Source organism: Aotus nancymaae, unplaced genomic scaffold, assembly GCF_030222135.1.
Source record: "Aotus nancymaae isolate 86718 unplaced genomic scaffold, 86718_ANA_hifiasm-v0.15.2.pri h1tg000016l, whole genome shotgun sequence".
NCBI classification, from domain to species: Eukaryota; Metazoa; Chordata; class Mammalia; order Primates; family Aotidae; genus Aotus; species Aotus nancymaae.
In genome coordinates this window covers 58654197-58678647 of record NW_026988428.1, presented here as the reverse complement: position 1 = coordinate 58678647, position 24451 = coordinate 58654197, and the positions used below count along the sequence as shown (strand labels likewise).

The following is a 24451-nucleotide window of genomic DNA, read 5'->3' as shown; positions in this document are numbered from 1 at the left end:
AAAAGAATTCTTTCTCAGGTGATTTTTACACTATTCTGTAATCTTTACCCCCAGATTTGAAAACCGTATCAGCGACGATCCTCATCATCATTTCTTAAAAACAATGGAGAGGATAGGTAACCCCTGGTTACTTAAGATTTAGACTATTACCGACATGTAGACTCCAACAGGACACTTTTTTTTCTTACAAATTACATAGTGTCTTTTATCTGAGCTCCAAAAAGGGCATTTCTAACAGAAGCATCAGAGAGAAGCAGCCAGTAAGTCATTGGTGCTGGGACATGGGCATAAAGCACATGGACTTGTGTTTTAATTTTTATAAAATAACAGCAATACCATTTCCTTAAAACACATTACCTTTATTTGAACAAAGATAAAAAGTAATGCACAGAAAGGTAGATTATCTAGACAAAGTCCTGCTGTTAATGACTGTCATTCTGAAATTAGAAAATTCTGCCTATCTTTCAACCATTACCTCCTTAAACTTCCAGATTTTCTCAGCAGTGAGGCTATAGTACCAAACATCAAAACCTAGAAATCTGATCATTCTATTCCATACCCAGAACTTTATTAACTGCTAACACTCTATGTTACTGACAATAATAAAAATAAATAATTCATAATAATTAACTATACATTAATTATGTCATAGGTAATGTGCTTAATACTTTATATATGTTATTTCATTTGGTTTTGATCCTTACATTAGCCCTAAGAAGTCGTACATAATGCTACTGCCATTTTGCAATAGAAAAAATGGGCTCAGAGAAGATGTATATGTTTTAAATGTTATAAAACTAAAACAAGTCTATCACACTCACTAGCCCAGGACTCTGCACACTATGCAATACTGATCTCCCAAGCCATGTGTAGGTGGTCAGGTGTTAATATCCCTAGGTTAAAGATTAAAAAGCTGAGGCTCAGGAAGTTGGCAAGCCTTGCCTAGAGTCACACATTTAGAAATGGAGCCACCATTCAGCTCCCAATACAGGACCCCTCCCATTCTGCCTCCAATACAGGACCTTCTCCATAAAATAAATCATAGCCACTCACAGGGATCAACAAAGTAGAAAATATCTACCCTTGTTTAAAAGAATAAAAGATAAACATACAAAATAAGGAAGAAAAAAATATCAAAAACAAACTGGCTTTGTCAACATAGCATAAAGGTCATGAGGATCTTAAAAAAAATTAAAAAGCCAGTAAGTTTCTTCTGACACCATCAGGGCCCCAAAGAAGCTAGTGTAGAAAATCATGCATTTCAGCTTTCTAATCTATGAGTCCATTTTTGTTTTTCCAGTATTTGTTTATGTGATTCTTTTACAGTCCACATTTAACTGCCAACATTTCCAGTACTTATCAGAGACCCGGCAAAAGGTTAAAGAGCAATTTTCTGTCCCCAACCCACGTAGAAAACAATGGCTACGATCAATCCTCACAGAATCTATTGCCAAGTAGCAGGCAGGTGCAACTTTTCTGTGCTGCACTGTGTGTGAGGTTTTGAAAAAAAACATTAAAAACAAACCACATTTGGGGGGATAATTTCTTCTAAGTAACTTACATCTTGTAAGGCATTTGGCTGTTGACAAGATGATCCCACCCTTGAATACACGGAAGTTGCACCCAGTTTCACAAAGCAGATTCAGTTACCCCGCAGAAGTCTGGACTTCCCTCCAAGACAAATATGGAATTCAATCTGAGTGATGCCGTGAATGCTGCTAATTAATTTGCAATCCTTTATTATGACCATATAAAGACGGGAAAAGAGCTACTTTCCCAGTCCTTCCTTGAGGGGAAATCAATAGAGGAAAAAAGCATAATATTTAAATCCCATGGCAAAGTTTTTAAACTTTTCCACTAATGTACACACCCTAGCTAAGTCATCAGCATAATACCCTACAGTGGATCACCTCAGTACTACTATCTTTCCATGGTCATTCCAACACTGCTAATTCTACACAAAACTGAATGCACAAGAAGCTAAAAGGTCTCATTCTTTTTGCTTAGCCATTTAACCCTACAATTTTTAGAATAAATGCAATGACTTTAATTTATTATTTCTTTTTACTTACAGCTAAATAAACAAATCACAGCTGAGTGAAAACTCTATCTAAAAATAGCCAAGAAGCTGAAGCAGTAATAGCAACCTAATGAAAACTGCTTTATGAACCAACGAAAGTGTTTAAAATCCAAAATAAAGATTCAGAGGGGGAAAATACTTTTAACCTTAAGCTAATGAGTATGGCGACTCACGCCTTTGTAATCCCAGAACTTGGAGAGGCCAAGCCAGGTGGATCATTTGAGGTCAGGAGTTTGAGATCAGTCTTTAGTAGTCTAAACATCTTTAGTAGAGATGGTGAAACCCCGTCTCTACTAAAAATACAAAAATTAGCCAGACGTGGTGTCATTCACCTGTAGTCCCAGCTACTTGGGAATCTGAGGCAGGAGATTTCTTGAATTCAGGAAACGGAGGTTGCAGTGAGCTGAGATCGTGCCACTGCACTCCATCCTGAGTGACAGAGTGAGGCTCCGTCTCAAAATAAAAAATACAAAAATAAAGCTAATGAGTAGACACATTTCAAATATGGCTAGCTATTTCCCAAATAGCTGTAGTCTTTTAGAATGGCTCTATCTCAACTGGACAGTAACTATCCAAGCTTAAAAGCCAACTGGAGTCCTCTGTGGAATATTTAAAACCATTCTCCACTAACTGTCCTCCAAACATTTGCATATGGCATATGGGGGATTCAATTACAAGCTATGAATTTTCTGAAATCTTTCAGAGGCCAGCAACCACTCATGAGGAGCTAAAACTCTTCATAATGAAAGCCTGATCCACTGTACACTTCCATTAGACAACTCCAGCTCCAAGTTTTGCTCTACCTTAAAAGTACTAGATCCCACCAACCACACTGAAAATGTATTTTCCCATTCCCTCATCATCACATTTAAAAAACAAAGTCTTAGATGAATGTTTCTTTTAAAACTAAAAATGAGTTAGTAATTTCTTCAGATACCAAGTTGACGATATCTATGAATCTACTTTTAAAACTCTGCCACTAGTCTGACTGAGTTTGAATCCCTAATTCCATTCCTGCTGCCTCTGTAATCTTAGACAAGTTACTACATCTGCCTGTACCTTGGTTTTCTCATAGATCAAAAGGACTGCTGTGACTTAATATATGTCATGCACTTAGGGCAGTACCTGATTCATGATAAGGGTCAATTTGAAGAAATTATCATTATCATTATCATTGCTATCATCATTGTTACCTTTACAATTACACTGTTAACATGTCCCTTTTGTCACCCTTACAGTATGTGGAAAAATCTACCAAAAAATAATTAGGATCTCTCTACTAAGCTAAAGGAAGTAACTCATAGACAGTTTGGTCAGCAAGTTATGTATTACAAATAACATCATGACTGAACTAAAATCTTAGTTTAAGATTCAAGCCAGGCATGGTCACTCACACCTTGAATCCCAGTAATGTGGGAGGTCAAGGAGGGAGGATCCCTTGAGCCCAGGAGTTTGAGACCAGCCTGGGCAACAAAGAAGGGCCAGACTCAGTGGCTCACTCCTGTAATCCCAGCACTTTGGAAGGCCGAGGCGGGCGGATCACCTGAGGTCCAGAGTTGGAGACCAGTCTGGCCAACATGATGAAACACCATCTCTACTAAAAAATACAAAAATTAGCCAGGCATAGTGGCAGGCACCTGTAATCCCAGCTACTTGGAGGCTGAGGCAGGAGAATCGCTTGAACTTGGGAGGCAGAGGTCGCAGTGAGCCAAGATCACGCCACTGCAGTGCAGCTTGGGCGACAGGAGGAGACTCCATCTCAAAACAAAACAAAACAAAAGATTGAAAGTTATGGGTTATGACACAGAACATATGCAACATGCATATGTCATGGTTATGAACATGTAGACTATTCAAGATTGTGTATTTTCCAAAAAATAGAATACTAGGTTAAAAATTAGCATCACGGAATAAAAAATAAGCCACAAAATAGCAGAAGATAATTGTAACACATAAAAACAAAATATTAAATGCAATGGTAATACAATGAAAGCTATTCTTACACAGTTGTTTCTATCTTTCAGGTACTATTCTAAACAATATACATGAGTCTCAAATGCATTAAGAATTCCTACAAATCAATAAGAAAAACACAAACAACAAAATTTAAAATGAGCAAAAACCCCACAAATTTCACAGAAGAGAAAACATAAATAGCCCATCAACCTAATAAAAGATGCTCAAATACAATTCTAATCAGGGAAATAAAAATTAAAACCCCAAAGAGATACCACTTCATATTTTAGTTTAGCAAAAACCTAAAAGGCTATCAATATCTAGATTCGTTGAGGAAGAAGAACAATGAGAAAGAAAACTATTCCTGCTGGTAAGGATATAGATTGGTACAAACTGCTTTGGAGAAGTTTGATGCTACTCAGTAGAGCTGAACACGCACATGCCCAATGACCAAGCAATCCCACTCTTAGGTATATATTGTAAAAATACTCCCACACATGTAGAATAGGAGACAGTTCATAACAATGTTCACTAGAGCATGAGGCTGAGGTGGGAGGATCACTTGAGGCCAGGAGTTTGAGGCTGCACGAGTAGATGGGAATATAAGCATGAGCCACCATGCCTGGCTAATGTTTTGTTGTAGTGGTTGTTGTTAGAGGTGAGGTCTTTCTTTATTGACCAAGCTGGTCTCCAACTCCTGGCTTCAAGTGATCTTCTCACTTCTGCCTCCCAAAGTGCTGGTGTGAGCCACCACGCCCAGCCAAGTTCTGCTTCTTAACCTGTGGTAGACACTTTGATGTTTCATTTTCCTTTATTGTACAGATATGCTTTATATTCTCATATGTGACACAAGTCAAAATTTAAAAAATAATTTAACATGTATTCTCTTTAGATGAATGATGGGGAAACTTACACAATGAATTCATTACTGAAACAATGTACAGATTTCAAACTAGGAGAGTAACATTTATTTTAGAATAAAGGTTAAAAGAAAAGCTTAAAACCTGCAACAGAAACAAAATCCAAAACTTTAAAATTGAGTCAAACTAAAATTTAAAAAACAAAGCAATGACATAAAGTATCATTTGTCCAAGCCTGTTCTATAAAACATTTTCTTAAGTCTGAGGAAAAAAGAGGTTCTAAGAGTAAAATATGTCTGAAAACCACTCGGTTAAACAACTGAACCTATGAAGGAAGGAACAGAACTTCTCAAGCTCTTGACTCTGGAATCTTTTTTACATGGCAATTTACACCATGCTGCTGCTTCTAGGATTTGCATTTCAGATAAACACAATTTGGGAAACATTTTATAACACAGAGGCCATACCAGATTGAATATTGCCCTCAAGAATGAAGTGAGAACAGGAATGGATACTCTAGTAAGAGGTACCCAGATATCCTAATCTTCAATAGCTGACCTAAAAACCCTGGACAACTGGGATCAGACCCCATAACCAAATACAACTCTTTAGGAAGTAAGTGGATAATCACTGTGTGTTGTATGAACATGTGGGAAATGTGTTTCCTATACAGCTTTTCCATGATTTCCCTTGGGGCAAAAAAAAAATTCAACAACAAAAAATGACCTAGGTGTAATAGAAAGAATTTCTACTATTGTTAGGGTAATGGTGGACTGACAGACAGAGGGTCTTAGATCTGACCTAAGTAAAGTTTGATAGAAGCTTCCAGCACAGAAATTCATGTTTCAAATTGGATCTCTAAGTTAAAAAGTCTTTCTGTTAGACATCCCCCAATCAAATTAGAAATTATCTAATTTTGTACCCAGGCACCAGTAATCTGTGAACTGGACCTAAAAATTTTTCATAATGTGCTTTTATTACCATAGGAAAAGATGCACATTTATTTAAAAACTTCTCTACACCACTATCATAATCTTTGCACACACTTATTCCTTTTGGAAACTAACTTCTGAGTGGCAATGAAATATATTCTTAAGAAAAACGTCTGACACAATGCCTTTCCATCTTGAAATATGTTAAAATACTATTTGAAAAAAGTCAAACATCTGTCTTTTCAGGGTACCCCAAGGATTCAAACTGGAAAATGTGGCACTGCCAGGAGTTTCTACCTGGTGAAAGGTAGCAGACTTTTCTCTTCAGAGGGCTCTCGACAGGGTAGCATTCATGCCAATTTACCACAACCTAGGCCTAATCCTCAGTCTTATAGGTTCAGAAATGTATTTTTATCAGCATCAACAGGTAGCTACATTGCTTAGAAGCAAACAACATTAACAAAGCTTCAACAGAAATCAGGATATAGATGCATTAATACAGAATAACAAATGTAACTGTGACAGAAATAGGAATGCCCCTGTTTATGGTCATACAAAGCCAATACTTTCATTACAGCCAAACTGATATAAGAAGCCAAATAAGAGGCCCCTGGATACACAGGGAATCAGAATAAAAAAAGAGGAATAAAGAAGAGAAAGTCTTCTTTCATTCAATCAATATATATTTTTTTTAATTAAGCAACTCCTATGTCCAGGTAACCTTCTAGGTACTGGGGACACAGAGGTCTCTGCTTACAGAAGTCATATCTAAGTAGCAGGTGAAGGGTATGTGGTGAAGGGTATGTGTTTCACAGAAGTTTATTATAACATATTTAAAAAAGCAAAAAATTTTGGAAGCAATCTAAATGCTCAATATAGCGCCAATTAAATAATGATAAATCCAAATAATAAATAACAATGCAGCCCTTTAAGAACCGCACTTGCAAGCAGTAATTCATGACATGGGAAAATTATCATGATGAAAAAAAGCAAGCTATATATAGTGCATGATCCTATACACTCACATAAACACATACACATTTCCTATCCCTTTATGTGCGCAAGAAAACAAGCAGAAGGCAAGTCGTATCTTTAGTCAAATCTTGTTACTAAAGTGCTATTAATGATTATCTTTTTTTTTTCTTCATACCTTTTTCCATTTTTCAATTTCCTAAAATAGCCTTACATGCCTTTTATCACCAGGAGAAAAATTACTTCTAAAGTAATTTCAGTCAACATGCATACTAAGAACTCCTCAGATTTCTCTATTAGAAGCTGTGCATGCCAGTCCTTGCATCTCTGTCCTGGAACTCACAGAGAGCTCCTTTCCCATGGCTTTAAGCAATACCCAAAAAGACTAGCACACCTAAATTTCCTAGTCCTTTGTTTTTTCATCCAACAGCCAGTCTTATATTTCTAGCTGCTTTCTAAACATTTCAACTGAAACATTTTACAGATAACTCATACAGTCGTTCTTCAAAATGCATGGAGAATTGGTTCCAGGATCCCTCTTGGATACCAAAATCCATGGATGCTTAAGTTACTGATATAATACAGTGTAGTATTTGCATATAACCTACAAATATCCTCCTATATACTTTAAATCACCTCTAGATTACTTGTAATACTTAATAATAAATGCTATATAGTTGGTATATCATGTTTTTACCTCATTTTTTTATTGATGTATTATTTTTTCTGACAATTTTTTTCCCACAGTTGTTTGAATCAGTGCATGCAGAACCCATGAATATGGAGGGTCAATTGGGTTTAATTATGCCCAAAGGTAAATACATAACTTTTCCCCTACAGCTAATCTTCTAGCAACCCCATTGCTGTCCATAGCATGGACCTTTCTTCCAGTCAGAAAGTTTGGGAAGCAGGCTTAATTAATCTCTCCCTTTCCTGTTTCAGGTTCATTAAAAAACTCTTGTCAAAGACTTCATTCCACCTTATTCTTCATTCTCACTTCCATCAGCACATCAGTCCAGGCCCTTATGGTACTGTTAGTAACATTATTTACCAGCATTTAAGTGGGTCTTCCTGATGATATTCTCTCCAATCCTGAAACCACTGCTCTTTATATAGAACTTGTATGATGTCATTCATTGGTTCAAAAACTTTTAAAGCCTTCCTTTTTCTGCCACCCTAATCTAAATTTCTATGCCTGATTTTTATTAAAACCCATAATTTGGCCCAACCCTAGCTATTTAACTTTATTTTCCACTATTCACCAGTCTCCTCCCTCATCAACAAGAAGACATACTATAATCAACCTCACCATTAATCCTTGGAATATCAAAACTTAAAAATGGTCCTTCCTTTCCCCTTTACTTGTATGTAAAGAACCCGGTGAATTATTCCTCCTCTGCTTAACTTTTCACAATTTCTTCAAACTCAGTTACGTTTCGCTTTTTCAGAACATGTCTTGCACTTATTATGAATCTCACAATTAAGCACTCTCATGTAGAAAGATTTACAGTCATGTATGTCATCATCTTCTACTAAATTTCATACTCCTTGAAGGCAGGAGCCACACCTTATTCTGTCACCCAAAGTACTCAGCATGATGCAGAGCACACAGAAAGTGCTCAAATCTTGTTGACTGATCCAGTGAGAAATGAACAACTTCAGCCTCTCTTTAACATGTACATAGCAATTTGGACAAGTCAAGCACCATCCTAAAGGATATAATAGGGGACTCTTTAAGCACCTTATTATGAAGGCCCTTTAGGGATAATACTGGAGTGATGAGGTGCCCTATACCAGGGATAATGGAGACAGACTTCTTGGGATTCATCACTGGGGTTCTCAAAGTATCTTCCAAGGAGATAAGAAAAAAAGGACTCTAACACCTTTGAATCTCCATGAGAACAGGCACACAGTCCTTTGAAAGAGTTCTGTGACTGGGGTGAATGTCAAAGAGAAGTATAATAAAATAAAAGACCTGAGTAGAGTCCTGCTTATTCATAAAATGACACTGCATTAATCACCAAATCTCACTCAGCCTTGGTTTAACTCAAGAGATTCCATGCTACTATAAGAGGTGGTAACTGCCAACAGATAAGAAATATTTTCATATGCATAGTTGTAGTGCCCATATTTATGAACTTCTTCAGAGTCTTCAAAAGACTTTCTAAATACATTATCCTTTACTTTCTAACTTTTCTAAATGCAAGATGAGAGAGACACAAAGTGTTCTTTCAAAACAGAGTCTTGGCCAGGCACAGTGACTCATGCCTGTAATCAATCCCAGCACTTCGGAAGGCCAAGGAGGGCAGATCACCTGAGGTCAGGAGTTCAAGACCAGTCTGGCCATCATGGTGAAACCTCATCTCTACTTAAAATACAAAAATTAGCCCGCCATGGTGGTGCACGCCTGTAATCCCAGCTACTCAGGAGGCTGAACCCGAGAGGCAGAAGTTGCAGTGAGCTGGTATCCCACCACTGCATTCCAGCCTATGCAACAGTGAGACTCTCTCTCAGAAAAAAAAAAAAAAAAAAAAAAAAAAAAAAAAAACCATAAATACATTTATCCATATTATTCCTTCTTTTTTATTTTTTTAAATTAGAGATAGAGTCCTACTGCATCACCCAGGCTGAAGTGCAGTGGTGCCATGATAGCTCACTGCAGCCTTAAACTCCTGGCTTGAGTGATCCTCCCATCTCAGCCTCCTGAGACACTGGGATTACAAGCGTGAGCCACTGCACCTGGCTGTTTACCCATATTATTCTAAAATTAAGAAACACTTCAGAAATTGACTACTCAATGATTGTATTAGTTTTCTGCCATGGAAAATGTAATGTTTTAGGATGTTTAACCTCAATACCTAGCACAAAATTTCTATAGTGCTTTCTCAAGAGGTATTTTGATTTATACATTTTATATTGAATTGGTGAAGATATATGAAATTTACCAAATGTAAATTATAAAAACTAATTTTCAACAAAATTTCTATTTTTTAAAGTTGAAATTTTACTTTAAAGACATAATTTGTATTACACACAGTTTCAGTGCATAATGGCTGGATTCTCAATAAAGGCATTATTATTGTCTGGGCTCTAATCCTAAAATATAATTTTTTAAGAGAAGGGACTATTGTGAGATTTCTGTGGTTTCTTATAGAAAATGAATAGTGTCAAAAATGGGATACATGGTACACAAATGTCTGGTTCATACCTTAGCATACAATTATCTGAAATGGACTCTTTACTGGTGAGGAAGTACGTCTTGCAAAAACTAAGAAAAGAATATTTAGTCAGAGATCTGCTGCTGCTGCTAAAATCTAACATTTACTGACTGCTTCCACATTCCATGCATATGCTAACAAAGAGAACTGTATACCAAATGTACTGTATTAGTTAATAATATGTAAAGCTTTTAAAACAATATCTGGGAAATAGTAAACCCTACATTAAAGTTTATCATCATCATCATCTTCATATCAATTCTGAAGACAAGGATTAATGACTCAAGAAGCAGGCATTACTGCTCCCCACTCCTCATTTTACAGATACAAAAAAAGTTTAGAGAAGAACTTAGAAATTTAATTTGTTTCAGGTCACACAGTTAAAATGGTGGATCTTGAGCTTTTTCTAATCACTATGTAATTTTGATTAACTGATTAAGTAGACCTTAAGTTGAAAATGGAAGAAGAGATAGAAAAAGTTCAGATACTATTGTAACAATGAAAGAAGCTGGCTGGGCATGCTCTGGGGGGAAAAAAAACAAAACACCTGAAAATAATGGGAACACTTGAGTAAATTATTTGTTGCAGAAAAACATGAGAACGGTGTTAGCAACAATGTGATCTCAGGTCTCTGGAAACTCATGCCCAGAATAGGGGTATTAAATGAAGAAAGAAAACCAACAATTTTCAAATAAGTTAATATGATGCCATTAAGCATCACTGAGATTTGATTAAATGGGTCTCCACACTAGAATAGAGCAAAAGCAAGGAAAGTAGAAGCATAAAAATTGCTGGTATTCTAGAGACTTATGCAAATAAGCTGTGATGGGGACTTCAACTTTTGGGATATCTGCTAGAATTCTCCCACAGCTAAAATCAATGCCTCTGATAAATGCCTTGCTAACCGTTCCACCTCTCAAATGAGAAAAGAAATATTCTGGAAAATGAATGTGACCACTGGGAAGAAATCAGATGATAAATGGAAGTATTCGGAAACCGGAGATCAATTTACCATGGAATTTTCAAGTTTGTTACAATAGCTGGGAATGGAAACATGGGACACAATTAGGGAACAAAAATTACAAAATGTTCAGAGAAAAGAAAAGTAAATCCTGCCTGAGACTCAAAAAAGAAAGATGAGTCATCTGTTTTAGGAAGCTCTCAAGCACAGAAGTCTAGTTAAACTAGCTTTGATTAATTAATTCAACAAATATTTACTGAGCATCCACTATGTGCCAGATACTGTTCCTGGCACCACATAAAAATACAAGTGACACAAAATACCAGCCCTATGGATCTTATATTCTAGTGGGGCGAGGGTGTAGATAAAAGTACAGGGGCTGGGAGAGGCATTAAAATTTTAAATAAGGTCATCAAAAGAGGTTTCATTGAGAAGAAGGTTTGAATGAGGTGAAAAAGAATGATTTAGAAATCTAGAGGGAGGAGGGTACTACACAGCGTGTATGGTAAGTGCAAAGGCCCTGAAGCAGGGCTATGCCAGTAAGAAACAGCAAGGAGTTCAGTATGGCACAGGCACAGACAGAGAAGAGGGGGTGGGGAGAAAGAGTTCAGAGAGGTGACAGGGGCCAGAACATGTAACACTCTGCAAAGACAGTAAGGACTTTGTATTACTCCTGCATTATGCCCATAAGAATTCACACTGATTAGGCTCCCCTTCACTAAAAGCTCTCTTAGATTAAATACCTACATTTTACCAGGTGTTAGGAGAAAAATACAAAGGAAGGTAAACATGATTATTACCCTGAAAACAGTGTCATTTTAAGTTCTGCTGGAAATTATAAATTGAAAATGAATTTAAAAGAGTAACAAGGGAAATGTTCCATTATCTAGACATGATCTGATAAAATACCAGACTGAAACTTGTGAGCTTTAGAATAATTCCTAAAGTTATATCACAAAAAAAATCAGGAAAGAAAAGATGAAGGAAAGAGAATAAGTCAGAAAAACATGGCAGGAGGACTTGCATAACCAAACAGTACTGCTCCTATCCTCTTTCTTTTAGTCACAAGAAAAAGATTAAAACTTGGTCTAAGAAACAGAGTTCTGGCTATAAACTACAAAGGATATTAATGACATAAAATGGGAAGATTCTGAAAAGACTGGCTACACAAAGAGCTCTTCAATGAACTCAGATTTTCAAAGACACAGAAAAAGAAAGGAGGAACAAATAACATGGATGCCTATAAAAGAAACACAGGATGGTATCAGGAAGTAAAATACCCACAATGAGCTGAACTTAAGAAAATCATTAAGGGCTACAAAAGGGATTTCTGAATTTATGTCTGGAAGAGAAAGTTTACAAAAGGCCTGGTATACACAAAAGGCTAAATATGTTGGTTAAGGCAAACAGTGTAGTTAATACATGACAGAAAAAAAAAGAAAAGAAACCCTTCACTTCTATTTTGCTTTTTAAAAATTCTACACTTGAATACCCCCTTACAGTTTACAAAGACCTTTTACATATTTCTGCCTAGAGAGGTAGGTATCACCCCTATTTTATAAAAGAGAACTTCCAGTCCAGTGTCCAGCACTCAAGCCCTGCCTCTCCTCTCGGTGTGGGAGAACAACAGCAAAAACTGGAGTATTGGGATGAAAGAACTGATGCCCATGACAAGTGAAGCAGCCATAAGAGACCTGCCCCCAACACACTGCAAATCTTTTGACTTGACCAGTCGTATACTGTGAGCCTGCATGGGAATTTTGCTGAATGCTACAAGAACTTTTACACAAGTTAGGAAGAACACAGAGGTTAAGACAGGAGACAAAGCACTCCATCTTTCAGAGTGAGGAAAAAACATGAACATAACAACAGAACATGAACATTGCAAAATATTAACTCTGTGTTTATCATTCAGCCCGAAGAAAATCCTAGAACAGATTATAAAACAGTTTCTGAATAGACAAAGATGGCCGATCACTGAGAATCAGCATAGATTCAGGAAGAACAAGTCTTGCCAAGTAACTTTATTCCTTTTGTGGGCAAAGCTATAAGTCAAATCTATGTGATTCTCTGAAAGGTATTTAACAAGCTCCACTCTCCAATTCTTTTTGAGAGGAAGAGAGATGGGCTGAGTAACATGTATTTCATAACCAATCAAACAACAAAACTGAGAATGCTCATCAAATAAGTTCTGCAGTATTCACTGGGCTTGGGCAATAGTGTTACCAATGATCTGGATAAAACTTTTGCCAACATCCTTATCAAAATGTAGGGATGACCAGAGCCTGGAGAGAATAATGAAACAGAGGAAAGCACAGTCAGATCTAAAACAATTTTAACAGAACACAGAACATTCACTTTAACAAATGAAATTTAATAGAGAAAATGTAAACAATTACATTTGGGTTCAAAAAAATCAAATGCTAAATGTAAATTGTGAAAACTGCTGTATACATAAAAAAGCAACTAGGCCGAGTGCAGGGGCTCACGCCTAACACCAGCACTTTGGGAGGCAGGCAGATCACCTGAGGTCAGGAGTTCGACACCAGCCTGGCCAACATGGTGAAACCCCGCTTCAACTAAAAATACAAAAATTAGCTGGGCATGGAGGTAGGTACCTATAATCCCAGCTACTCAGGAGGCTGAGGCAGGAAAATCACTTGAACATGGGAGGTGGAAGTTAGATGCAGTGAGCCGAGATCATGCCATTGCACTCCAGCCTGGGTGACAAAGTGAGACTCCATCTCAAAAACATACAAAAAAAGGCAACTATCCCTTGGAAGGCCGAGGTAGGAGAACTGCTTAAGCCCAGGAGTTTGAGACCAGCCTAGGCAATATGGTGAAATTATGTCTCTATTAAAATATTTTTTAAATTACATTTTAAAAAAATAACTAAAGAATTTGGTCAAATAAAAACTTGGCATAGGCTGGGCACAGTGGCTCACGCCTGTAATCCCAGCACTTTGGGAGGCTGAGGTGGGCGGATCACTTGAGGTCAGGAGTTCGAGACCAGCCTGGCCAACAGGGTGAAACTCCATCTCTACTAAAAATACAAAAATTAGCAGGGCGTGGTGGTAAACGCCTGTAATCCCAGCAATTCAGGAGGCTGAGGCAGGAGAATCACTTGAATCCAGGAGGCAGAGGTTGCAGTGAGCTGATATCATGACACTGCGCTTCAGCCTGGGCAACAGAGCAAGACTTCGCTTCAAACAAACAAACAAAAGAAAGCTTGACATAAATTAAAAATGTGAAGTGGCTGCCCCTAAAATTTATACAATCTTAATCTTAGGCTGAATTGACACACACATATAAATGAGATCAGGCACAAGGAAGGTGAATGCTATACTCTACACTGCACTAGTTGGCTCATATCTGGAGAAGTTATTCAATACTTAGTGATGCCCTATAGTCATACAAAGGACAAAATAAATGTCCTAATAATATGAAAATTAAGTCATCCCCTGGGAGTAACACCAGCCTGAATCAAACAGAATGATGGAATTTAGCCATTACGATAAATAATTCCAAGAAAATGTGTAACTGAAAAGGGCTGGGGATACCCAAGTCTGGTCAAAAGTGAGTAGAGTGTAGTCTCTGGGAGGCAGGATTGGAATGTGAATTTAAGAAGCTGAAACCCTGTCAAGTATGTTAACAGAAGGGGGTTATATTAATCTAGGGTAGTGGGGAAGCAGGAGTTTAACAAGGAAGACTTTGCCTATGTGCCCCCAACACTGTCTGAGGTGAAAGCACACTAACAATACCCATACCCTCAGAGCAGCACTGGACAGCTGCATCCTTATAAAGACTCTCCATCAGGTTATCCTGGCTTAGTGACACTCCCCATTAAGATTACCCATTTGATTAGAAGAGCTGGCTTCCCCTGTAGATTCTCCTATAGTGATGACAGTGTGTGCTCAGCAAACTATAAGCTTCCATTTCACTCACAGTTATATTAATAAATACACCAACTGGCATTCTTGGTTTTATGTCAGTCTCTCCATCACTTGCTAAATATAAGTAAATTCCCATAATTCCGATGACTTCTGGACACAAAGAAAAACGTTCACAGCTACAGACCTGGAAAAGTGAGGTCTATACCTTAAATATGACAATCCATATCCAGCTTCTACCCATCTGAGAAGCCCTCTGTTTCTTTATGATATCTCTATTTGACCTCAAACAGAGCCACATATTTTAAGAAAGAAAACAAAACACATGGATGGGAGTGATCAGGAAGGCAAGAGGTCTGAAATCCATATTTGAACAAATTCAATGAAGATACTTAGCCTGAAACAGAGAAGATGTAAGATAGCCGTCTTCAAAGATTACTCTTGCAGTGACATAAAATTATCTCTAATTCTGTGATGAGAACCAGTTGAAAATTACCCAAGAAAAAACTTTCCAGTTAGCACTGTCCTATGCCTGGCACATAGCAAATGCACAATAAGTTTTGACACATAGTCAATGCCCAAAATTATTGACTCTGATTGTAGTTTAGGATATTTAAAAAACATGAAAGAAATACATACTAGACACTGTCAGAAAGCCTAGGAGAGGCACCTAACCCTTCCAGAGGTAAGAGGTCAGGGCAAGCCTCCCTGAGGGAGATGCCTAAGCAGAATACTAAAGCAAGCACAGGAATTACCCAAAAAGTATTGGAAAGGGAATTCCAGAAAGCAGTGTGTGAGACTGAAGATACAAGAAAGCTAGTGGTTTAGTATGGTTGGAGAGGTGAGTAGGGGAGTGATGGAAAATAAGGCTGGAAAATTAAAAAGGAATTCATATGTCACACTAAGGAGCCTGGAAGAGGCCATGAGAGCATCACTAGAAATTTTAAGGATAGAAGTTACATAATAGATTCAATTTTAGGACAGTCCTTGTGGCAGCCACATGGAAGATGGACTGAAAGAAAGCAAGATTGGTAGCAGGGAAAGATGGCTAGTTCAGTAATTGGGCACCTGAATGAATATTCTGGCACTGGAGGAAGAGCAAAGGTAGAGTTCAAGAAGTAGTTAAAGAAGACCTAAAAACTGACTAGATGTCAGTCATAAACAAGGAGGACGAGTCAAGGGTGATTTCCGGGTTTATGGCTTAAGAACCAAATAAAGAACAGCATCAGGCACTGGGAAAGCTAAGGAGCACAAGAATGGTTCTGGGAAGTGAGAAGATCAAGTCAGCTCAGGGTGAGTAGAATCCAAGTTAACTGTGGAACACACTGAAGGTAGTGATATCTAGAAGACAAATGGACAATGGGGTCTCAAGCTCAGGAGGGAGTCCTGAGCAACATACACCAGTTTGGAAGTCATTATTGCAGAGCAGTTATTGAAGATCACCCACACTCACAGTGCAAGGAGTGAGAAGAGGATTGGGGACAAAAGGCTGGAGCACACTAACCATTTAAGGGAATGACAGCTATCTTGTAATCCTAAATATTTAGGCAAAGACTAAATCCACTTGTTGGAGATGATATACAGAAAATTCACAACAGAGAGTTGGACTAGATGACCTCTAATGCATCTTTCAACTCTGAAAATAAATCTAAAACTTCAATACAGTATTTCTTACAATCTGAGAAATAACTTTTCACCACTATTACAGAAAAGCTAAATGGCTTTGTCAGTCAAATATTTTGTGTAAATTCTAAAGAAGAAATTCTTTGTTGTTTGATAATGTTTTCTGAAAGGGAGAGAGTACTTTGTTTACTTGAACAGGAGAGCATAGGCTCTAATTTCTTACCCTATTTTTCCTTCTGTGGGTCCAGTTACATTCTTGGTTAGTATGAAAATGCAGTTTTACTATAGTAAAAATTCAGACACATGTAATAAGGCTATTCATCCCTTTACTTTCTGCCACCTTGTGCCTGAATGGGCTATACAATGGGGCTAATCTATGGATTTAGATCTTAAATCTTTAACTATATTTCAGAAATGTGCTTATAATTTTCATTGATATTTAAAGTATGTTGATTTCTGTTTCCTTTTCTGCTCAACTCTAAAAATAGAGAGACACAGGGTCATACACAATTTTTAAAATTAAATCCAGAAATGTTTGATTAAAATGAACTGCCATTTTTGGCATAAAGATACACTGAGTATTTTCAGACAGGACTGCTGGGAGTTCAATTTAATCCTTAAATATGGCACTGGTCCCACCAAATGGTACCTGGAACAGATGTGAGAGGTACTTGACCTTTTTTCAACCATATGTACTTTTTCTCCTGCCCCTACCCTGTGTCTTCCCAACCACTCTGCAAGCCTGATTTTTCTCCTCCCGTTCCTGTCTTTCACTTTCCTCCTGGGAATGCCCATAAACTTTTAGTATTACCAGTAATGGCACTAAAGCCAACACAGCTGCCAACCTCTGGCCTAGAAATACAATGGATATAATTTGAATTAGAGAATACCATTAACTCTTTGGTTGCCCTAAGAAAACAACCTGATATTGTTTCACAATCAGGCCCAATCCACAGGACAGAAAAAAAAAGTAGAAAGTAAATCTATGTAAAAAAGTAACCTATAGTGCTTTTTAGCCCTAGCAATCCAATGTAGATTATACATACAAAGTTTATAATCAGATTTGCAGATACAGGTCTCTGAATGACCAAACAAGGATGGAGGAGAACCAGAGATGAAATTTGACACCATCTGAAGTTTATAGAGTCATGTTAGTTATTAAACTGTGTTATTTTTAAAAAATAATAAGGCTTAGAGTAGAGAAGATGAAAAGAATCAAGGTTAGAACTAGAATAAAAGGACTTTAGTACTAGGTATTAAAGTCTTAGGAAATTTTTAAGAGTTCCATAAAACCCTATGGGAAAGGTAAATAATCATGCTCCTACCACAATCCCCTTCCCTCAAGTCAAGTGCTCTTTAAGCTGTGCTTTGATGCAGCATTCTTTATATAACAACCTTGGTGGTTCTAGGCATTCATCAAAGAAAAGTATTTTAGTGGATTTACTTTTCTCTTTGTCTCTCTAGCTGATGGTATCTTTACTTTTTCCTGTTTAATTTCACAAAATGGAAGCAAGAGACAATTTATCAGTGGCACTGCATTCCAGGCTGGGTGCAGGAAGCACAGAAGAGGTGCTTCCAATAGGCTATTAGAGGCAACAGAAACACTTTTTTATAAAAGCTCAGAGTGCTAAAGCTGGATAAACATCAAAAAAAAAAACACAGCAAATAAAAAGTTCATTGATCTTGTCCAGCATCATGGCAAGAATTCCGGTTCCTGGCTTACATCACTGTGATAACATCTTTCTGAGGCTTCTTGGCCTGAAAAACTCCTCCTCACCCTTCAAGTCTAGGCTCAAACACTCCCACATCCTTGGAAAGTGAACATTCTCCCAAGTAGGTGCCCCTATCCCTGAGGTGTGCCTCTCACTGCTCGTTTGTGACAGGTGCTATGCCTGATTGCAGCTATTTCTACCCCTTGAATGTAGGTCTCCAGTTACCTGCCTGGCTTCTGAGGGAGCACTGTGTGTTTTTCCCTTTCCACATCTCCTGGTACAGGGTGTGTACTTTATGTACAATTCACAGTGAAAGAACTCCCTAGGTCTCAACATGAAGGGGCACCACCCCTCCATCCAAGTCTCTCCCTTCCAAACTCACCTAGTTTAGAACCTCATTATCACCTAGATTATTTAAATTTGTCTCTTCACTGGTCTTCCCATTTCTGGTCTCTCTTCCCTTGAATTCACTCCATATACATTACTGCTACTCACCACTCTAAGTAAATGTACCAAGTTGAGCAGGTGGTAAAATAGAGAATGAAAAGCTGGAAAACACAGATTCTCAAAGTTCAATGGGTTCAAATCCAATAGGGCAGAAAGAGAAGTAGATAATTAACAGAATGTACCAGGTGCTGTACAGATACACCCAATTTATGCTAATCCCTCTGCCTGGCATGTCCTTCACTCTGAAATGGTCAATTCATATTTCACTTCATATAGGAAGCTTTCCTAATCTCTCCATCCAGAAGAAACCTCTCTTTCCTCTGCTCCCACAGTACCCTGTTACTCTGTTAGCACTTTCTGTTTGAATTACAGTTATTTGTACCTATACAATATACCTCTTACTGGATTGAGCTTTTCTAAATGGAAGGCCAAACATCCATTTGTCTCTGTTTTGCTATGGTACCTAACACAGTGCCCTGCAAATAGCTGATAAATAATGAATTATGACGACTAACTTCACTAAAACATTAGGAGTCTGATTCATTTAGGATTTGCCAGTATTAAGAATATCAGTGGGTCATATACATGCAATTCAGTACTAAAATTTTCCACTCTAGCCACAAAAATAGAAAAAGTCTATTCTGTTTGGCTAGATACGAGCTGACATATGGAGAACATCCTCAACCAGATCTGAAAATGTCCAAATGAAATGGATTGCTGTTGTAAAAAACACAACAAAGGGCAACTCCCTAGTAGTACCATAAACTGAGCAACCAGCCTCTGCTGCCAAATACAGAAAAGTCATAAGGGTGTATTTGTGGTGTGGTGTGGTGTGGTGTTTCCACAATGGGAGCAGGTCAGTGGGTAGATGCTTAGCTAAGTAAGAATGAACACTGCTAGTAAAACTTAAATTTAATAAAACAAGACACTAGTACAAGACAGTAGATCAAAAATGGATCATTAAATAAGCCGTCTGATCTCTCAAATAGTATCACTTTCCAGAAGCGAAGAGTACTTGCAGCTTATCCATTCCTTTAAGGATCATATTCAATTTTCTACAAAAGTGCTACTGTAAGAAAGCTCATCAAGCCCTTTTAGGATTCCCAATTCCTTAATTTCACTGTTTGTCTGTCCTCCCTTCACCCTATTCCTTTATCATAATTGTTTTAGTTAGAATGTAATTAGTTGAGTGCACAATGAGACAGACAGTAACTTAAAAATTAAGGACTTTAACGTTTCACGATTTAAAATGCAGAACTAAAATTCTAGCTTCTCAATTCTCACAAAACTAAGCTCAAGGCTTAAAACTTTAGAAAATGCCTGCTATAATATTTACCCACTCCTAATTGGCTTAAATGAAGTCAGAACATTTGATTACATCATTTATTTCAGCATTGTAATTGTTGAGGGCAAAAACCTTGTCTCATCAACTAATTTTGTAGAGCCCTTAGTAAACATTTTGCCTGTAGTAGCTTTTAATCTACAAGGAAGACCAGTGTGTTAAATAAAGTGTTTATATTAGAGTCAAAAGACCAAGTTTAAATTCAGGCTCTGTCTGTTATTTTGAGATCTCAGACAAGTCACTTAATCTGAGTTCCTCTCTTTACCTGAAAATAGGTTTAATAGTCATACCCTCACTGCCTATACCACATGACTACTATGAGGATTAAGTAAGGAAATGTGTAAAAATGCTTCGTAAAACTATAAAAGTAATATAAATATAAGAGCTCCTGTTATTCTTAAAATAAGTGCTAATAGTAAACCCTCTCTGTAAGAAATCAGAATATAATTGAATTATTTCTGCATACATTTCCCAAGAGAATTTATGTTTGGCATGCAAAACTGTAAATAACTCCTAAAGAGGAAATTACCAAAAAAAGGAGGGCAGAAAAGAGAAGAAAGAAGACTTGGGGTGGGACTAGAAGAGGAAGGTAAATTAAAGAGAAAAGAAGTTTTTGTAGTAAAATAATGCAATATAAGAGAAAGCGAACCTGGATCTTAAGAATCCACTTCTAACTCTACCACTTACTATGTACCTGTGTGACCCTGCACAAGTCACTTCACCTTTCTAAGCTCCAGTTTCCTCATTTGTAGGTAGAGATAATAACTCATAGGATTGCTATGAGGATTAAATTAAATGATATATATAAAGTACTTAGCACTATGCCTGGTGCATAGTAAGTGATAAGTGGTTACTGGCATTGATAAAATTATTAGAACTGTACCCTAATGGGTGACATTCAGAAAGAAAAAGTAATCAAAACACATAAGACGGAAAGATGATATTCAGAGAGCTAAATCTATATATTACCACTGGGAGACAAAGTTTGAGAAACATAAATAACACAAAGTATTCTTCGTATTAAATGTACAGATTACTGTGTCTCTAGAATTGGTGAGGAATCAAGAGCAATGTCGTCAAAACCTCCAAATCACAAAAGCAGAATAGCAATGACTGTATTCATAAAAGCAAAATAGCAATGGGAGAACCAGACCCCCGAAAAGTGCTTATTAATGTGTACAGAAGCTTCACTGTCCTGAACTCAATTTTCTAAACTTTCATAGACAGAATGAAAGCTAGACTCCACAGCAAAGGCACAGCAATCCCGAATGCCAAAAATAGGTGCTATTAGCCATCATGCACACTCATGTTAGTTTCTGCCATCTTGTTCTTTTTTTTTTTTTTTTTTGAGATGGAGTCTTGCACTGTCACCCAGGCTGTAGTGTAGTGGTGCAATCTCTGCCTCCTGGGTTCAAGCAATTCTCCTGCCTCAGCCTCTGGTGTAGCTGGGACTACAGGCATGTGCCACCACACCCAGATAATTCTTTTTGTATTTTAAGTAGAGATGGGCTTTCACCATGTTGGCCAGGATGGTCTGGTTCTCCTGACCTTGTTATCTGCCTGCCTCGGACTCCCAAAGTGCGGGGACTACAGGTGTGAGCCACCATGCCTGGCCCATCTTGTTCTTTATTCTGGGTAACTGTCTTGTATTTGTGGTTGATTTGAGGCGTTAAACATCATCCACCCTATTCAGGAATTGCAAAAGCAGTAAAAGTGTCCCAGGAATCAGAAAAAAGAGGAATAATATCTCCTGAATCAGCTGTAGAAATAGTAAATAACTCACAGATGTAAGAAAACAATGGATGCTATCTGTGCACATAGGATCATAGACTTACCTATTATAATATGTAGAAATTCTATACCTGTGGAATCAATGAGAATCAGCAAAAGGCAAACAAAACAGGAAGCCTTCTGTACAAGTGGCCAGAGAATCAACAATTTGGGTTACCAACTGATCTGGTGTTAACTCAGGGGAAAACAAGGAGCTTGTTAAGAATTTAAAAGCTAAGCATAGGCCAGGCACGTGGCTCATGCCTATAATCCCAGCACTTTGGGAGGCCAAGGAGAGTGGATAACCTGAGGTCAGGAGTTCGAGACCAGCTTGATCAACATGGTGTAAACCCTGCTGTACTAAAAATACAAAAATTTGCTGGGCATGGTGGCACATGCCTGTAATCCCAGCTACTTGGGAGGCAGAGGCAGGAGAATCACTTGAACCTCTGAGGCGGAGGTTGCAGTGAGCTGAAATCATACATCACACTCCAGCCTTGGCAACAACAGTGAAACTCTGTCTCATAAATAAATAAATAAATGCTAAGCATAATAGAAGTGTTATCATCACAAACCACATACAACTGCCAAGGCTCCAGGCCTATGAGAATTTATACAATATGAATGTGAATGATCAGGTCACCACAAGACCTATAACTGTTAACGTCTTCCCTAAGATCTGTGCAGAGCTCATCTAAGAGGCAGGCTACCTGCCTCAGGGGATTTTCAATGTAGACAAAACTATTCCTGGTGGGAAAAGATTCCCCTAAAATTTCTTTCAGCAAGGAGGTAACAGTATGACCAGTTCCCTTTTGATAGACCAACTCACACACCTTTTTACTAAGACAACCTTCCAAAACCACCTGTACTTAGAAGAACTTGTAAACTTTTTATAACAAAGCAAAGTTGACATCTAAGTATCTCCATGAAATGATGGGCTAAAGATCTGCCAATCAGGGCATGGTAAACAGAAATAATATACCATCACTACTAATTTAAGGTATGTTTAAAAAACAACTTTTAAAATTTGTTTTGCCATTTTTGTCTTATTTCAATTATATAAATACATGTGCTTTAAATCCTGTCTTTAGTTCTGCTACTTTTCCCATTAAGTTTTAAGCTCATCAACCATCAACTGTCCTAGTAAAGGTGTCTTCTAGAACCTACCCTACTCAGTCAAGTAGACAATACTTATATTAGTTCACAGGGACTATGACTCTAGAGCTGTACTTAAACTACGAGCACAGTCAACTGGGGGCACTGACAAAGAAGCTGAAGATCTGGATTCTGCTGCACAGTTAGGAAAAGGTAGGCAATACCTCTCTCCCACCGCTCAACCACTGTATTCCCTGCCTACGTATATTTTTTTTCTAACCTTTAAATCCAATTGAATTTGTGATTCCAATTCTTAAACAGTAACAAATGTGGACTATTCTTGAAACTTTATAAATAAAATCAGGTGGACATTTACAATACTGAGTAGGCCTATACAAGACACTGTGTGTTTCTATGGCACCTTTTATTTTGCAATCCCAAAGAACTGTCAAAGTTGCCCCAACATAAAGTATCACTGATGGAACTTCTCTCATTTTATACATGTACAGTACTCTATTCACCCTGTTTCTGCCATTGTAAGCATAGCTATTCATGAAAATAAACTAAAAGGGCTGAGACCAATATTCAATCATTAACTAAGTTTCAATTTCATAATTCAACCCAAAAACTATCCAGTGCCAAGTGGTTTAAAAAATTACAGAATAGGGATGGGCACACTGACTCACACCTGTAATCCCAGCATTTGGAAGGCCAAGGCAGGAGGATCACTTGAGCCAAGAAGTTTGAGACCAGCCTGGGCAACATAGTGAAATCCTGTCTACGAAAAATTTAAAAATCAGCTGGGTGTGCTTATGTACATCTGTAGTCCCAGCTACTTAGGAGGCTGAGGTAGGAGGATCACTTGAGCCTGGGAGGCAGAGTTGCAATGAGCCATGATCACACTACTGCTCTCCAGCCTAGAAGACAGAGCAAGACTCTGTCTCAAAAAAAAAAAAATTTTTCAGAACAAAGCCAAGCACAGTGGCCCTATAGTTTCAGCTACTTAGGAGGCAAGAATATCATTTAAACCCAGAAGTTCGAGTCCAGCCTGAGAACATAGTGAGGGTCTGTCTTAAAAATATATAAATTACAGGACAAAATATACAATGATTCAAACATTCCATAAAGCAAAAGAATTAATATGGAATAACTTTTTACTTCTAAGTCCTTATGAGTACTTATAGGTAGTAAGTCAAAATTATTAAAAAGCCCCACTCCATAGTTATATTTAATTTGCACCAAGAATGACTTCCAAAAATGGACTAAAATAACATGTCAAAAATAACTCATTGCTTGGGTGTTCATTATTTTGGAACTCTAGAAAACTCACCTCAAAATTTAGATGTCAGAAGAATGTATTTCCCAAGTAAAGTTTTTGAAACTACAGACCTAAGTCCTTCACGAATGGGAGAGAAAATATGGATTGTGGTTAAGCACGGCCATATGGGTACAAGCCAGAATGCCTGGATCAGAATCCTGGTCCTACCACTCAGTAGCTATCGAACTTAGTAACACAGTTACTTCATCTGCCAAATGGGAATAATAAAAATACCTACTCCATACGGTGGTTGTGAGGATTAAATCAGGCAAGTA

General features: G+C 37.7%; 1 protein-coding gene across 3 annotated transcripts in view; it reads right to left on the bottom strand.

The window, feature by feature from the left end:
* The window catches only part of STK38L (serine/threonine kinase 38 like), a 120339-nt gene that overhangs the window by 59869 nt on the left and 36019 nt on the right, over window positions 1-24451 (bottom strand). The window contains exon 1 of one of the 3 annotated variants that reach the window (XM_064377370.1): window positions 3718-3736. The exons of the other annotated variants lie outside the window; for them this stretch is intronic. The gene's annotated coding sequence lies outside the window, so the exon portion shown is untranslated. Of the gene's footprint in view, window positions 1-3717; window positions 3737-24451 lie in introns of those variants that run through there. 3 annotated transcript variants of the gene reach the window in all.